The sequence below is a fragment of the Schistocerca americana genome, chromosome 2, assembly GCF_021461395.2.
Source record: "Schistocerca americana isolate TAMUIC-IGC-003095 chromosome 2, iqSchAmer2.1, whole genome shotgun sequence".
Taxonomy (NCBI): Eukaryota; Metazoa; Arthropoda; class Insecta; order Orthoptera; family Acrididae; genus Schistocerca; species Schistocerca americana.
Window position 1 is genome coordinate 600,237,673 of NC_060120.1, and position 13,480 is coordinate 600,251,152.

Consider the following 13,480-nt stretch of genomic DNA (forward strand, 5'->3'; position numbering starts at 1 on the left):
TTGCGTTCATTGGACATGGTGTGGGATGGTGCCCTTATAGACACGATCAAATCTCGCTTGATTATATCTTATGTGGTTAGCTGAAGAGCAGAGTCTTGAAAGATCTTCCTGAAACACTCCACGACCTTTCCAGAGAAATATGTGCAGCCGAAGATGATGTTCTTCAGAAGCCATCACGTAATTCAGTCACGGAATTTAGTTAAAGGCTCTATACAATCATTGCTGAAAGAGGAAACCACTTTGGAAGCCTTCTGTATCAAATTTCAGATTGACTGCTAGAGCAAAACGATAAAAAGTTATTACGTCATAGCAGACAAAATCTTTCTAACACCTATTTGCGTCACTCTGTATCTACGAATGACTGTACGTGGAATGAAAATATAAACGAATATTAGGAAAATAGTAGTAGTAAAATCAGATGGCAGACTATGATCCTTAGGAAGAATGTTCAGAAAACGTAACTCAACCACGAAGGAAGTTGCTCACAAGGCGCCAGTTCGACTGATTCTTGAGTGCTGTTCATCATTCTGGGCTCCTTACTAGGTACGACTGATAGAAGAGATAGAAAAGATGTAATAAAGAGCGGGGCGTTGTGTCAAGGCGCTACTTAGTCGGCGCGAGAGTATTACAAGAGATGCTCAACCAACTCTAGTGGTATAGTTTACAAGAGAGGCGTCCTACATCACGGAGAGGTTTACTAACGAAATTTCGAGTGAGCACTTTCCAGGAAGAGTCAGACAAGGTATTACTTCCTCCTTCATACCCGTCACGAAATGACTAGCAAGACAAAATTGGAGAAACTGGAGCCAATATAGAGGCTTACCGACTATCATTCTTCCCGCGCGTCATTACTAGTGAAGCTGCCAAGAGGGGATCAGTTCGTAGTACCAGAAATAACAGTCGGCCGCACACGGTTAGGTGGCTTTCGGAGTATGATATAGATTTCATTGTACGTAACAGTAACATCCTCATCAACACTTATTTTGTCATTTCTATGGTGCGTTTTGTATCTGAATAATTTTAGCCCTTCTATTTCCATGCCAGCCTCGCTAAATCAATATAAAACTATAAGCGTGATTTGTTGCAAACAGTCAGCAATCTAAGAGGGACCCCAATGATCATTTTCATTTAATTAACTTTCCAGATAATTTGCCTTCAGTATAATTTCAAATAATGGAAAATATGAGTCAGAAAACGTTTTGTAGCTATGCAGTATATCTTGATTGAAGCAATAATAATGACATCATAAGCCAGCATTACAAAGCAAGCTGCCTCAAGCTGCCTCCGCTGAAGGAGGGAGAGTGTGGGGAGGGTGACAGTAGTAGTGGTTCAGATATATGTTTTCACTTGTGCTGTAGCTGTAGAGTAGGAAAACAGATCGTAAAATTTTTCTTACTTACTTGAACCACATGACACCTCAGACATTAAATGAAGCTGTAATCTTGTAACTCTGGGAGAAAAAAAAGAACACCCAATTGTGAATGTGGATATTTAGCAACAGAGTCTCGATTAATAGCCAGAATGTAAACACTATGAAATCTCGACTTTCTCGCGAGAAACTTAATTCTAGGTGCTGGCATCATCTGTGATTGACTGTGTTCCTCCCTTGCCTTCTCGCCAGGGGGAGGCGGTGTCCGCAGCCGCCTACAACAGCTCATGGTTCGACGCAAACGCTCGCTTCAAGCGCAGCATGAGGATCCTGATGTGCCGAGCCCAGAAGCCACTGTTGCTCACAGCGGGACGCATGTACCCCATCAGCAGGGCTACATTTGTATGGGTAAGTTCCGCAGCTGCCAGCCGCCGCGTTGTAGAAAGACATCCGTGGAAAGTCAACAGCTCCTCCTCGCCCTCGGAAAATTATAAACACAAGCAAGCGCTCCAAAATTAAATCTACACTTAGTCTCTGTCTTGTCACTCCTCTGCTGTTCGGCGACCACTGCATTCTGTAACACAAGCCTTTTGCAATCTAATGCTTCCAACATGTTTAACTTTTATGACCCGCAAAACTAAAACTCTCTTCGTTCTCTTAACGACAATTCCTGTCATCATCACTCACGTATATGATAGTTTATATACGTTCTTCAAATTGCGGTGTGTTTCAATAAAATTGATCTATGAGCCTATATCTTCTACAGTTTTAACTTGCCCCAAAAATAATCATCCATCGTACAAGGGTATTTGTTTTACGTAAATGCAAATATAAACTTGGACAAATATATGGAACCACAGCGAGAAATGCGTGGTTTAGCATGAATGAAGATGCTAGCCAAGCAAACAGGTAGCGCTGTTGCATCTGAGCACGAAAAGCACTTGTGCAATGTCCTCAGTATGTTGAAAGTGTCACTGCTGGTTAGGACAGTCTTCTGTATAGTTGTGAGGACATTACGTCGGAATTAAGCGAGTTCGGAACGTTAGCCAGTTGTTCACGTTCGTTTGGTGCATGCTTCCCTAACAAAGGTGGCCTCTGTTTGGTGCTTCGAGAGTCACCGTATCGAAGCTTCATACGGGATACACGGAAAGCGGAAAGCCACAATCCGCCAAGTCTCAACGTGGACGAATGTGTGTGTTGATTGATCGTGACAGACGGTGATTGAAGAGGACTGCAACGACAAATAAGACGACGACAGCTGCGAAACTTACTGTAGAACTGAATGTCGCACTCGCTAACTCACTCAGCACCAAGATAGCACAAAGCGAGCACCATAAGCAAGGAATTAGAGGCGAGCTGAAACTCTAAAACAAGTGATGCAAATGCTTGTAACAGGTGCCAAATCATGAAACCTGAACTAGCGAGCAATGGAGCAATGTCATTTGATCGGACAAGTCTTGTTTCTCACTATTTGCAACTCTTGGTCGAGTTTACATCCCAAGAGTGAAACATGACGGGGTTTTGGTGATGATTTGGTCAGTCAAATTGTGGTGTTCCATGGGTCTCTACAAGCATTATGTGATCATTTTGGTTGATCAGCTCCATCCCATGATACAATGTTCACCATTGATGATGCTATGTTCCAAGACGCCGCTCCCATCGCCCAGGACTAGTTTTGTGAGTACGAGAATGAACTGCCGCGATTCCCCTGGCAGGTACAGTCACTAAATCGCAATATTGCTGAACCTATGCGGTTTATTTTGGAGAGAAGAGTGCGTGGTCACTACCCACCTCCATCATCCTTACCTGAACTTGCCACTATTTTGCAGAAACAACGGTAAGTTTCCCTTGAAAAGCGTGTAGGACCTGCCTTTACTCATTCCGAGACGACCTGAATACCTTTTAAATGCCCAATTTTTTCTGACTTACTGCTACGCACGGTAATGCGCTGATCTTCGTGTATCTGTATTTTTGTCCATCCCCTGCACAAACTTGCAGGCCCAAGGGTTTCATTCAATGTTCACAACAACTGCATGTGCCGAGAAGGGGAAACATTTGGCTTAGTAAGGACTGTACCCTCAATTTTAGGCAAAAGAAGTACAAATGTAAAAAGAAAAAAAAAGACTTATCTGGGTGGGAGGATGCAAATGGCTTATGTGATGTTGCAGCAGTAGGAACACATCAGTCCCTGCACCTGATGTGCGACAAACGTCCACAGGCGGTAGTCAGACAAGTCGTTTAAGTTTGTACGTGTGGAGTTACTGCGTTCACATGTATTGCTACGAAGAGCTGCAGCCCACCCAAAGTTTTTGGAATGAGAGACGTATAGGCGAATTCATTCATACACAATAAGAAAGGCACCGCATACTTCGAGATAAAGGCAACACTGGAGGCCCATATTGCAGTACGAGATCTGTAAGCCTCTTGTGATTGATCTGACGTTGAAGCAGCTGATAGTTAAGAAATGCAATTACATGCAGGTACCTGTCCGGCGGTTCTCCATCCCGTTGAAATAAGAACTTTTCGGTATGTTCTCTCAATTTTGGAAAAAGGCATTTTACAGCACACCAAGCTACGTTACTCCTGTAACGGAGGGAGCATGGCAAACTCACCAGCGACATCCCTACCGCCAGTAAATGGAACGGTACCTTACAACTCGCACCAACTAATCTTTTCTATGGCCTCTACAGTTTGATGCGTAAGTTAAAATGCATCCCAAGTTTCTATCTTCAATCATTTGGCAGTTCTAGTATAAAAGGATCAATCATTTTCAGACATTTTCTGTGTAAAATAAAGTTTCTGCCTCCTTTCACTAGTAGGACACATTTTCATAAGATAAAACGAATACTTAATTTAAGACTGTTTACCAACAATTTTTAGCTTTCCTCGTATATTCGCGCCTTTCCTGAGCCAAAATAACTTGAGAGCTATGAGTGTGACAGCTGCGAAAAATAATGTGTTTACGAAAGACAAATAAATGGATAACTTGAAAGCTTGCTTATAACGTTATGAGAGATGTACAACGCAGGCAAGGCCAATGACGACTGTGACTAAATCCGAAGGGAAGTTTCTCTTTGTCAGTGGATCGACAAAGCTAATTCGGTGGGAGGAATAGGTGGGGGAAGTCAGTATCACGTAATACAAGTACATGTACGACTGCAGACAATCGCAATGAGAAGTAAAAACATGCATCGAGACAGACGAGTGGTGTTCACGATCAGCAGCGCGTTGTACACGAGGATGGGCGACCACGGTCGTTAGTTCTGCACCGGAGGACACCCAAGAGCGAACCCCTGCTGCCTCGGAGAATCGCCAGCAGCCGTCGGCAGAATAGGAGGCCGGGAATATGGCGTACGATAATTAGCTCGCTAATGAACACCGCCGGTGCAGCTGTTTGAAATGGACCAAGAGTAACTTCTCTTTCAACATACGCCGAGCAATCGAAGATTTACAAAAACGGGTAAAAGAGAGAGAGAGAGCAGCGTATGGGTAAAAGACGGAACAAAATTCTGCATCACAGGATAGGAGCACCGCTGGTTACCAAAAGAGGGTGTAAAACTGGCAACGTTTGATGTTAGCACAAACTCGAATTAGACCATCACATTTCTATAGTCACTATATCCGGGAACGCTTAATGTAGGAAACCCAGGGAAAACCTATTGTTGATGGCCATATGTAGCTTTTAAATTCGCTCTTGCGGCATGGGAGTCTAGAGTCTGTACCACTCAATTACCTCGTTCTCTGGTACTGATTACCTGCTGATGGATTGCTGATAGGGAGTAGTTCCGTTGACACGTCAGGCTGAAACGGTACTGCTTTATATTAGTCACGGTGAAATAACAAACAAAATCCAGCGAAGGCCTGCGGATGTATATAAAATCTGTATTCTTGTAATGAGTGCTACATAAGATTCACTCTTTTTCGTATGACGAGCGAAGTAAACGCGGAAGTCAGACAAAGAAAAATGCTTAAAATACTTGCAATCATCAATCTGAATACTGTGTCCGACGTAGTACTTCACCTATAATCGTAGTAGACGTTCAATATAAGAGTTAGTATTTATATTTATAACATACGTTTTAGTACTAGTTGAAGAAGCAAATTCAACAAGGCCTAGTAATATTTGTGTCAGTAGTAGTAGTAGTAGTAGTAGTAGTAGTAGTGATGAATGCATTTCCAGGATGAAATTTTCACTCTACAGCGGAGTGTGCTCTGATATGAAACTTTCTGGTAGGTTAAAACTCTGTGGCGGACCGAGACTCGAACTCGGGATGGAACATCGGAGACTAGGTACTGGCGGAAACAGGCTGTTAAGAGTAGTCATGACTCGTGCTTGGGTAGCTCAGTTGGTAGAGCGCTTGCCCGCGAAATTCAAAAGTCGCAGTTTCGAGTCTTGGTCCTGCACACAGTTCTAATCTGCCAGGATGTTTCAAAGTATGGAGTTGTATACATAGTTGTAACAGCACTTCAGTTGATTGATGAAAGGAGGAAGTACAAACATGTTCCGGGAAAAACAGGAATACAGAAATACAAGTCGCTGAGGATTGAAATAAATAGGAAGTGCAGGGAAGCTAAGACGAAATGGCTGCAGGAAAAATATGAAGACATCGATAAAGACATGATTGTCGGAAGGACAGACTCAGCATACAGGAAAGTCAAAACAACCTTTGGTGACATTAAAAGCAACGGTGGTAACATTATGAGTGCAACGGGAATTCCACTGTTAAATGCAGAGGAGAGAGCAGATAGGTGGAAAGAATACATTGAAAGCCTCTATGAGGGTGATGATTTGTCTGATGTGATAGAAGAAGAAACAAGAGTCGATTTAGAAGAGATAGGGGATCCAGTATTAGACTCGTAATTTAAAACAGCTTTGGAGGACTTACGGTCAAATAAGGCAGAAGGGATAGATGACATTCCATCAGAATTTCTAAAATCATTGGGGGAAGTGGCAACAAAACGACTATTCACATTGGTGTGTAGAATATATGAGTCTGGCGATATACCATCTGACTTTCGGAAAAGCATCATCCATACAATTCCGAAGACGGCAAGAGCTGACAAGTGCGAGAATTATCGCACAATCAGCTTAACAGCTCACGCATCGAAGCTGCTTACAAGAATAATATACATAAGAATGGAAAAGAAAATTGAGAATGCGGTAGGTGACGATCAGTTTGGCTTTAGGAAAAGTAAAGGGACGAGAGAGGCAATTCTGACGTTACAGCTAATAATGGAAGCAAGGCTAAAGAAAAATCAAGACACTTTCATAGGATTTGTCGACCTGGAAAAAGCGTTCGACAATATAAAATGGTGCAAGCTGTTCGAGATTCTGAAAAAAGTAGGGGTAAGCTATAGGGAGAGACGGGTCATATACAATATGTACAACAACCAAGAGGGAATAATGAGAGTGGACCATCAAGAACGAAGTGCTCGTATTAAGAAGGGTGTAAGACAAGGCTGTAGCCTTTCGCCCCTACTCTTCAATCTGTACATCGAGGAAGCAATGATGGAAATAAAAGAAAGGTTCAGGAGTGGAATTAAAATACAACGTGAAAGGATATCAATGATACGATTCGCTGATGGCATTGCTATCCGGAGTGAAAGTGAAGAACAATTAAATGATCTGCTGAACGGAATGAACAGTCTAATGAGTACACAGTATGGTTTGAGAGTAAATCGGAGAAAGACGAAGGTAATGAGAAGTAGTAGAAATGAGAACAGAGAGAAACTTAACATCAAGATTGATGGTCACGAAGTCAATGAAGTTAAGGAATTCTGCTACCTAGGCAGTAAAATAACCAATGACGGACGGAGCAAGGAGGACATCAAAAGCAGACTCGCTATGGCAAAAAAGGCATTTCTGGCCAAGGGAAGTCTACTAATTTCAAATACCGGCCTTAATTTGAGGAAGAAATTTCTGAGGATGTATGTCTCGAGTACAGCATTGTATGGTAGTGAAACATGGACTGTGGGAAAACCGGAACAGAAGAGAATCGAAGCATTTGAGATGTGGTGCTATAGACGAATGTTGAAAATTAGGTGGACTGGTAAGGTAAGGAATGAGGAGGTTCTACGCAGAATCGGAGAGGAAAGGAATGTGTGGAAAACACTGATAAGGAGAAGGGACAGGATGATAGGACATCTGCTAAGACATGAGGGAATGACTTCCATGGTACAAGAGGGAGCTGTAGAGGGTAAAAACTGTAGAGGAAGACAGGGATTGGAATACGTCAAGTAAATAATTGAGGACGTAGGTTGCAAGTGCTACTCTGAGATGAAGAGGTTAGCACAGGAAAGGAATTCGTGGCGGGCCGCATCAAACCAGTCAGTAGACTGATGACCGATAAAAAACAGCACTAATAGCAACAGGCGGAAAAGAAGGTAATAAAATTATTTAAAAGATATTCTAGTAAAGGATACCTACGGATCTTTTTCTGATAGGAGAAACTGATGTAGTTTACAGAAAGTTATGGAAATATTAGAGTAACACAAGCAAAAATAGGATAAAGATAAAATAATAGATACTACAAATTTAGCTCACCATTCAATATAGAAAAACGTTCTAAAATGATAGATATAATGATTCACATTAACGTACGTTGTTCAGAAACTGTCGGCTCTTATCAAAAATGCGGACTAGGACAAATAAATAAATAAATATTTCATTTGTAGGTTAACGCAAATTTCTTCTACTAAGCTGATTAAACAGTCCTGTTCGTCATATAACAATGCTAATTGTGACGTATTATGCCCCCTGCATGTAAGTGTAGATCGTTTGTTACAACTACTGAGGAGCGTAGTAACTTTTATTTTGTTACATGTTCCATTCAATCTGTCTGTCAAAACTCCCTTCCTTATTGATTTACGAGAACTGTTCCGTGTCAGTTGGACATTTTTGAATTAGATTACATTTTTCTATCACTCAGGATCAACTTAAAACCGAAGTAGTTGCGTCAGTAACCCGTCTGGTCTATTCAAAGTATCAGATTACTGTGATACGTAGTTCTGAGTAGACAAGACGGGTGGCTGAAGGAACTACTTAGAACTGAAAATGATCCTGAGTGATCTAAACACCTAAAACAATTTTAAAAATGTGTAACTGAGCCGGAACAATAAATGTGAATTATCTTAAATATTAACACTGTTGTTGAAACTCTCAAGACGAATGTGGCGTCTGTAGTGATTATTTCGTCCATACTGCACTATGAGTTGACATGATACGGTGTGAAGGACTAAAGCTAAGGACCTACTGGTCAGTGTTTGTCTTAGAAGGGCTACGAAACAATTATAGTGCAAGTCAGAGAGACGACTACGACTAAAAAATGTTTCATCTTGACTGCACTGAAAACCGCACAAACCAATTGCGTGGGGTGGCGCATCGGTTAACAATACACTCGTATGCGGAAAGACGGCAGCTAAAACCTACTGTATCCTGACTCGGAAATTTAGGTTTTCTGAGGTTACTCTAACTGGCTTATGAGAAATGCTAGGACTCCTTTCCCTATCCTTCCCAATACGAATTAGTGTTTCATCGCTAATCTTCTCATTGTCAATGGGACGTTGTGTCTTAACGTTCCTTTCTTCCGTTTGTTGCTGGATAAATTAATGGTGAATCTTAAATAAAAGCTGAATTAAGTACAGTTGATAGCACAATTACAGTGAGTTTAATTTACATTCATAGATAGTGTTTATCCTAAGTGATGGCTACCATTTTATTACACTGTTCTACATATTTAATTTCCCGTGCCGAAGCAGACAAATAGGCAAAAACTTGCTGTGGGTTACACAGGATGGCCCACCCTTGACACTATGGATATCTGAATATTGAATTGCCTAATGATTTTCGAAGTGCAGTTCCTCATGCGTGTAGCTCCAACTGCTACTCGGCGTTCAGAGTCTGTCAATTCCTATCGAGCGGCCATAATTACTTTGAAAACCTTCTCGCATGAATCACTTGGTTACAAGTATCAGCTCCGCCATTGTATTTCCTTTTTATGCCTTGTGTAGGTGATAATACAGCCATCTGTATATGTGCATATCGCTGTTCCTCATTTGTGGCAGGATGCAGATGTATTTTCAAGTAGTGCTAAACAAACTCCAAGAGAAGTTTCTGAAAAATTTTGCAGAACAATCAGGTGTTGGCAGTAAACGAAAATACTGGTAATGCCAAGTTTAGTGAATTATGCTTGTCTGAAGCAAGAAATAGGTAATCTAAAAATTGTTACAATCCCGACAATCATGAAATGAGGCTGTCTGGCCCTGCGGAGCAGACGTGCGACCTATGTATTGTAGTAGGTAACAAATACGAATGCTTTCGTCACAAGCTAATTTATTTAAAATTAGTACCGGTTTAAGCTTGGCAGCTACCACAACTCTAGAGATGAGAAAATACGGACGAAAGGAAATCAATATATTTTTAAAACAGGAGTATGGACTTATTAAATGTGCGAATAAACTGAACAAAGTGCCTAATGATTGAAGCAGTGACAAGCAGCTGCGTAGTAAATACACAGAACAACAGGAGCAGGTAATGCGTATTTAAGAATAAAATAAGAGTTCGAATGATCAGCTGCAGTAGCACTAGTAAAATACAAGTTATAGATAATTGAAAGAATATATATGTACAACATTAAAAATAATGTTTCACATTATTACACATTATTATGACATGCAGAGTCCTTTTACTGAATGCTGTACTACGCTCCAAAGTAACACGAATGCATCGTACTATTTTTTAACATAGTCAACAAGTCTCTGTAAACAACAGTGAGAACTTTCTACCAGTCATTCAGTTCCTCGGCAACAGAAATCCGCTCTTTGGTCATGGTGCCAATAGTGAACAACTGTGTCAACGTACTCACTACTGGAAATTCTGCGATTACTGCGAATCACCTCTTCGACTGCCTTGACATTGTTGTCTGTCGTCTACATCGGTGGCCTTCCTTCCCAATCAGAGCCACCCACGACTGCATGGCCTTGGTCCGATTGTTGACACTGTTTCACTTCTGCTGGACGTGACATAGCATTTGGTTCATGTACCAGCAGAATTTCATGGCGAATCTGAGTGCAATTTAGGCTTCTGGCCCAAAAGAATTTTAGTCTCCCCCGCACTTTATCTATGAAGTAAGTTTCCAGTTGTCGCCCCATTTCACTCCCACACTATGATACACATGTTACCATTACCCCACCAGAAATGTGTCTACAGGAAATCTACAACACGTACTCACCTCTGACAATCTGACAGCGCGTCACTCTCGTTGCCGAAGAGTTGGACTACATATGCAATTTATTTCTGAAGTCCACTTAATATATGTAAGAGCTCTCAGGCGCATTTTCTCTGGTGGTTTGACAGCTATACGTAATTTCTTATTTGCATCGTGTAGCTGGAGTCAGTGTAAATACTCTAAACAAATGCTGCTCATCACGTCTTTCATGCGTTGGTTTGTTTCCAGTTACCGAGAAAATTATTTTTGGAGTGGAGTTTTACACAGAGAGGACCCCAAATTAGTCTAGTACGATATTTGTTATATCGATATGTATTAACAGGAATATTAAATCACGAGAAATAGCCAGGAACTTAGTTGCGACAGCGTTTCCCTGACAGCTGTCCCCATGCAGAAGCGCGCCGCTCGGTCGCTGTTGGAGTACTGCTTCTCTTAATACATCTATAAAAAGAATATAGCACTAGACTAATATGGCAGCGCTATATCGAATGTGCACGTAAAACTCTGAGTGAGAAATCACTTTGTTTGAAAAGGGAAACAAATCGAAGCATTCGGTCGGCATTGGGCGTCGTATCGAAGACGTCATGAGCAGGATTTGTTTGGGATGACACCACCTGAACACCTATATATTGCGCCGTTTTCGAGTTAATTAGCATAGAATTTAGCCAGTCAAACCCGCCCCCACACTGCAAATACGATGAAGGTTACGCTTCAGCGATATGGTTGGAAAACCCTGTTATAACCTCAGTACAGCCCGGATCTTTCACCGTGGAATTTTAACATCTTTGGCAGCCTGAAGAAAGACACACGTTGATGTCTATTTCCGTTGGACGAGGAAGTGTAAGAGTGGGTATGGTTGTGGATCAGCGTTCTACGAAACGGGAGTTGACCGTCTTTTCTCCCTGTGGGATAAATGTCTTAATGCGTGTGGTGGTTTCATTTCAGTGGAACCATTTCATGGTCCCGTTCTGCTGAGTGTTCGGTTTTCATTTGAGTGCGCCTCATCTATACAGGGTGAATTACCTAGAACTTGCATCGCAAATGTTACGGAAATTGAAAGTGTTCTTGATGTTTTATTTTCACAGAATGGATTGGTGGTTATGGGCTCGTCTTGTTAGCAAATCAACAGATTGTAATAATACTTAGAAAGTGTATTTTTTGTGCAAAAAATCATTTTTTAAATGGAAGAATGCCTATCGACATTAAAAAACTAGAAGTATGGAAAAGTAGAATGTGAGTGGTGTTTGTTGTAGGATTGTAGTGCGAATGGCTTATCAGATATCGCATTTTGAAAAGTTTCTGTATCTACACTTCTTTCTGCCATTCAGCCTTAGCAGTTGCAAGGTACGATATTATTATGTTTGCCTACAGTTTTCCTGTGTGTTCCTTTAGTCCATTGAGATTTTCTAGTCAGTTAGTGTGTGACAGTACACCTGAACCTTACCATCACCTGTTACCAAATTACATCGGGACTCATTCAACCAGACCATAGTCTTCCAGTCACCTAGGGTCAAATCGATATGGTTTAGAGCCCAGGAGAGGCGCTGTGGCGGTTTTGTGCTGTTAGAAAAGACACTCGCTTCGATCGTCTGCTGCCACAGCCCATTCACGCCAAATTTCGCCTCACTGTCCTAACGGATACCTTCATCGTACGTCCCACATTTCTGCTGTCATTTCACGCAGTGTGGCTTCTCTTTTAGCACTGACAAATCTATGCAAATGCCGCTGCTCTGAGTCATTAATTGAAGCCCGTCGGCCACTAGATTGTCCGTCTTTTTATTCTCGGCGCTCTTGACACTGTGAGTCTTGAAATATTGAATTAACTAGCGATCTTTGAAACGGAATATCCCACGCGTCTAGCTCCAGCTACCATCCCGCGTTCAAAATCTCTTAATCCCCGTCGTCCACCCATAATTATGTCGGACACATTTTCAAATGAATTACTTGAGTACAAATGACAGCTCCGCCACTGCACTGCTCTTTCAGACCTTGTGTACGCGATATGACAACCATCTTTATATCTGTATACAGCTATGCTATGGCCTTTGTCACTTCAGCTTCTATACGGTTTGGTGCAGGGACTTTGAAACACACACACGCACACAGATATACAGGCTGACTAAGGAGGAACGTCACCTGATTTGTCAGGTGATTCTAAATGATTTTCGATTATTACGGAACTGGAGCATGTAGAAGACTACAAACATCCATGACTGATTATGAAGACAAGTACGATAATAGTTATCGAGATTCTGTGTAGGTGCTGTGATAGATAGAATAGTGGTGTGATGGATAACTGATCCGTCCTACAAGAAGTGTTCGAAAAGACCCCCCACACATTTCAATGTACTTGCGAGCGTGTTGGTGTGTGTGTTGTGTTGCATATCGAACAGCATCTCGGCGGGCTTTAGTGCGGGCAACAGCTTCAGGGATCCGAGCGACAATTTATTCAGGTGTATCCATTCCCACAGCGTACACATCCTACTTTAACCACACCTGTAAACAGAAGTCTAATGCTCTTAGACCAGGTGATTTGGTACTCCAGTTAATGGGTCCCCAAGGTGAATCCACCGTCGAGGAAATGTGTTATCCAGATACTGAAATACTTGTCGGGTACAGCGAATCGGTGATACATCATGTTGCAGGTACATTTTCTCTAATGACGAGTTTTTCAAAAGTGTGGATGGGTCTTCTAGCAGGAAACGTGCGTATGCTGCGGCTGTCATGCCATTTGGCTGGCCCCATCACCAGGACATTAGTCATACCACACCAGACGTTCACTGAGAACCTAACTTCGAATCTTGTTTCCCAAGTGTCACGTGGGTACTCCATCACCCATGTATGAGAACTGGAGTGCTTAAATACCATTGCGTGTAAATGCAGC